This window comes from Branchiostoma floridae, chromosome 2 (assembly GCF_000003815.2).
Source record: "Branchiostoma floridae strain S238N-H82 chromosome 2, Bfl_VNyyK, whole genome shotgun sequence".
NCBI lineage: Eukaryota > Metazoa > Chordata > Leptocardii > Amphioxiformes > Branchiostomatidae > Branchiostoma > Branchiostoma floridae.
In genome coordinates, this window is record NC_049980.1 from 28,771,975 (window position 1) to 28,777,482 (window position 5,508).

At 40.4% G+C, this 5,508-nt stretch overlaps 1 protein-coding gene across 1 annotated transcript in view; it reads left to right on the top strand.

Moving 5' to 3' along the window:
• The window catches only part of LOC118410354 (small conductance calcium-activated potassium channel protein 2-like), a gene marked incomplete in the record, with an annotated part of 141,176 nt that overhangs the window by 83,868 nt on the left and 51,800 nt on the right, over nucleotides 1-5,508 (top strand).

The window sequence follows — 5,508 nt, forward strand, 5'->3', positions numbered from 1 at the left end:
GGGCCCCAAAACGGCTTCCTCTACGAGTCGGAATCCCTAAGAGCATGGTGAACTCCACACAAGAGCTTGGCTACTTACACTTCTTTATACCCCCCCTCATATTTAGCGAAATGCGGTCGAACCGACTAGTCTGCGAGCTCTAAATTCAGAGATGGCATGAGCCTGACAGGAAGGGAGAAACTCTGCCATGTCTTCGTCGGCATTAAGGTCATGCCTTCTCGTAATTTAGAGCTAGCAGACTCGTCGTCCGATCGATTTTCGCCTAATGTGAGGGGGGTATAAAGAAGTGTTTGAGGACTGACATGATGCAAAGTTCTCTGGCACTTGTGGTGCTTGTTGTTGTCGAACTTGTTCTGGAATATTCACTGCAAATGTGAGATATCGTGATCAACTTAGATAGCATTCTTAATTTACGTTAAAATTACAATCGAAACATTCCATCACAGAGGGTTTCGACAGAAGTTATGGGACTACAAAGGAAGATATGTTAAATAACATAAAAGTTTCTTTAAATGTGACCTCTGTTCCAAAACCATCCAGGTGATCTTAAACGCTATTCTGGCCGCCTCAATTTCGATGCTGGAATGATGTAAATATATCATGGGTGATGGCGTGGACGTACATTCAATCAGCTCTGATACGGGTGTCACCTTGATGAATTGTACTATCAGCAGAATAGATAACTTTCATTCATACATTATATAACTTTTTTTCTTCTTTTGGCAACTATTTGAGAACTCAATATGATATTTTCGTTACGACATAAGTTTGTGGTACCATCTTAAGGAAACTTACCTGTCCTGGAAAATACAGTATCGATTTCGCCACTGTTGGCAGAATTCGATACTGGTTTCTGTACGTGTCATGCTTCTTGACGCACGAGCCATGACCATTAAGCTGTGCTGCCGCACAATGCGCCATTCCCTGAATCCGCGTCTCTTCAATTAGCTGAATCTATCTCTGACGCCCATCTTGAGATAAGCCGATCTGCACCATCTTGAGAAAGATAATTGTTCTTCCAGTAGCCAAATGTCTTCCTGGAGATGGCCGTGGATTTATTTGAGGCTCTGCTATACGGTCTATGGATACAATAATAACTCGATATGTTTCCTTGTCTAGTCGAGATATTGCGATTGCATTGTTTCGCTCATGCTTCCTGATGAGGCTCCGGGAGAGCTTAGCTTCGGGTTGATTCTTCGATTTCCTATTCTTGAGTTCTGTAAGAGTGGTGAGCCTAAGCTGTCTTACCGTTGCATGGGGGCTTTAAGTTACATGATAAGACAGCACGCTAACATACGACATTAAGAACAACAGGGTGAGCAACTTGGTTGCCACATGTACAAGAGGAAACTTGTACTTGATTGTGCTTCTCGTGTAATGTAAATATGTCATTATGTCATTGTTTACAATATATTACTTCCATTCAAAACAGCTCTCTGTGTTTTATGAAACAAATGGTTTATGTCTAATGAAGACAAAGATAACACATAACACAGTTCTTAGAATATTCCTCCGCGACTTACGTGTATATACGCAGAGGTAAACCCTACACAAGCAAATATACATGTGTGATGATACTCAATAGCAGAGGAAGGACTGGGAAAGCTGGTTATGCTCATTTTTGCATGTAGTAAAACGATAAACTAGAAATTGACACTTAAATTTATCATCTATCATAAGGATCCAATCTGACATCAGACGTAAATTTGTGGCAATGAATATTTGTGACTGCGACGTTGATTAGATTGTTTTAATGCAAAATATGTACTGACCGAACACCATACTCTTCGTAAGATCTGTAGCTGCCTTATGTAATGATAACTATAGATAGAAAATCATTATAGGTCCATGTCTTGAAATACGCAGAGAAAAAGACAAAACCACACATATGTTTGATGTACATGTACATTCAAAGACAGAGAAAATGGAACGAAATGCCCAGACCTTTTTTTTTTTTGTTCAGGCAGCAGGGTACGTGTTGTGAAATGAAAGTGTAATTATTGCATGTAGTATTCAATTTAGTAAAAACGAGTAATGGGTCGATATTTTACCTCATAAAACAGGGTTTTCAGTCGGCCTTAAAAGAACCACCGTAACCTGGTTGTTCCAACTGATATACCCCACACTGTGATCTCCACTTTGTTAACATATGCTTTTAAGCTGCATTATATTAAAGGATGGGCATAATCCATTACAGGCTATATTGCATGTGACATGTGAAACGAGAAACATGTGCACCGAATCTAATGCTTTGTGTGTAAACTAGGGCAAAGTCATGGTAGATAAATCAAACGGTGTCTAGGATGGTGTTGACACAATTGCTGATTTTCCTCTACATCCCTACTGCACACTTGTTTGATAAATGGAATCTAGAATATTGTTTTACTAATTAACAACTAGTAGTAATTGCTGTTGTAAGTGTACTTAAAACATGATTCATACAAGTGAAACAATACATGTCCATCGATGTGATCTTGCGTTTTGTGTTACTTTTTCAGAGACACATCATCTGAATTGCCAATGAAGAATCTCAAAATGTTTCAGACTGCAATTATAGACAATTACATACAGCTAGGCGTACCGTCGGTACCGTAAATTATTATGTTAGCCTTACAAAGGTGTGCGTACATCAAGTTAATTTGCAGGCTTGGGGTCAATTTTGGAATTTGATGGCCACGAACCTAACAATTTTCCCAAGGTGAAATAGTACATTATAGTGGAGTTTACCTACTTTTAATCATCTAGCGTTACCTTACTTGTCCTGCTATGGATATTTTAGTAGTGATTCAACAAACTTATCGAGAGATTGTGACCGGGATGTCCTGAGGAAAGCCGGAATGTGGTTTACGAACAAATGCTAGAGAGCCCTTTCATCTATACCGAGATATATACAATATGCCATGTAGTCCTTCGGCTTTTCGACATCACAAAGATTAATAGAACATCATATATATATGGAAACAAAATCGTACAGATCCTTCAATCTGGTTTTCCAACTTAACTCACTTCTTAAAGCGGTTGTAAGGAACGTCCCAATGATCTGACCGGCTGCGAGGCGCCGGTTTTGCGCAGGAGGAGGAGGAAGTAAGACAGGCAGTAACGAAATATTGATGCCCGTACAGCATGCACCACTGCGGTTATAACACAGGCAAATGGATATTGATAAGATGCACTTTCCAATAAAATCAAGCACCCATAGGAAATACCAGAAGCTGCTTTTGAGTATGAAAGGAAAAACGATATGTGATTTCCATAAGGAGGGATTCGGGGACAAGGCAATGACGACAAGAAAGTAAAATATCTAAGAGTGTGTTCTAATGGTGATAATGTGTAACATTTCACGTTTCATTCACAATTGAACATTCCAAGATAGACAGAAAAGACGTTGACTGGATGGTCCACGCATACAGTAGATTATGCCAAACTGACGAGGTATATACGAGGCTCGTACAGTTAATTATAACAATAAAATTTCATGATCCTCATAATATTTCACTGCTTTTGGTAAGTGAAAATTTGCTTTCGTCTTCTTCATTTAACTACTGGCTTAAGTTAGAAATATGACTGAATATTATTGCATAGCAGTATCAATGAAACTATACGGATCATTTTTCAAAAGTTGTAATGTCTAGAATTATTCGTTTCTGGTTTAGGATATCAAGCCACAATCGATTTATAAATGAGAAATTAAAGAAACGGTCCAAACTTTTCTATAATTCAATCTTGAGAAAAACACACCAAAAACATCAAATTTTTATCGGGTATGAATAATTTTGTGTTATTACATTTTACCCCTAGCTACAGGTCTGGACATAAAGATGAGGTGTTCCAATGATTTATAGTCCAATTGCAACCTGAAAGATTGGAAACTTTTGTCTATTTTACATACTTAGTACATACCAAGCCTGAAGTTTCGAAGTATTGATTTTTGAGAAGACGCACTTTACATCACTATTGGTTGTATTTTTCCCTGGCTATAATGTCATTAGGATGTACATTACCAACTCCCTCCCTCGCAATGGAATTGGTTTCGTGAAGATTTTTTTCGTTTTCCAACTAAGTGGCGGCTTTACGGCTTTCCGTTTGAAGGGAAAGGAAATAGCTTTAACGGTTGTCATGACTTCCAATGTGCTGGCTAAAAGGCATATCCATCAAAGAAGCCGTCAACACGATCTGTGAGGTCTAATGTGTCGTCACGTGGGCCAGAAATACAGCCACTTTACAGAGATCATAGGCGATGGTGAGATAAGTGGCAAAGTTGAGCTCATCTGCAGCTGCGGTGAGTTGGTCAAATAAGCCATGAAGGCTCACAGATGAGCAGCCAACTGACTGTTATCATGATAGCTGCCGGATCGGGAAAGCAATCTTGCGAAAATGTTACACCGTCATTTCAGGGGTGTCAGGAGACTTGTTAGCGATTTGATTGCAATCTACAGTATCTGGCAGGGAACGACTGGCGACATGTCCTTGATGCGTGATGAGGTGCATTTATAGCAGAGATATGGCGTGCATACTGCCGTTACCCTTTCGGGGGCTCGCATGTCCTCTCAGGTTCAAATATCAACAACCTTTAGCGCTTATCGCAACTTTCTATGACAGCTGTATTTCTCCCAAAACAATAAAGATACTACGTGTATACATCATTCTCCTACGCAGATTCTAACCCGCGTCATAGTAGACTCAGAGGAGTTTATCCACGACGCGATATCATCTCTGCCTAGGAGAATGAAATATCATTTGGTCCTCCTGTTTCAGTCTGCTTTCGAATGAAATTTCTGACATTTTCATAATGATTCCCGTCCTTAGTATTTTCCCTTCATAATTTCGTACTCACACGGTAACTTACTATGTTGTCCCTTGCAATACTTACGTCCGGAGCCTGGCTCGTCAGTAGCAACAGTTCTCAAGTGCTGTTGGATCTACTCGCAACTTTGAAAGCATAGATGCGCAACCTTTACCAAACACTTGACGGACGTTTTCAAACTTCCGTATTGGCGGCATTGTTTTACAAAATCACGAGTGATGCTCTCCGAGGTCTAAAAACATAGGCCTTATTAATGTAGGCTTCAGAAGAGTTGGGCCCTGGGATCAGGTAAATTGGCAATATTGTTGCCCAGACGTGCCTCCCTTCCTGTTCGTGACCGACGCCTTGACACTGATCTGGACTTTGAAGGATGACTTCTGACGGTTTAATAGCCTCGGCAACACGGAAAAGGACTTTCCATGAGGAGTGTATATCAACGGATCAACCGCCGTAATGTACCCTGGGTGTGGATAGGCACGATTAACTCCATCAAGCACCGACACATCAAAGTATGGAACGACTTGTGAAGCGGACATGCACGTTTCTCATGGTGCGCCATGCATACAAATAACACTCCTAAAACATGCAACATGGAGAAGGTCTGCCGGGGTGCACAGGACATAAAAGACGAAGGCGACATTACGGAGTCCATTAGTCGACTATAGGTGCATGATCACAGCTTAATAATTAGCTGGATGGAGTGC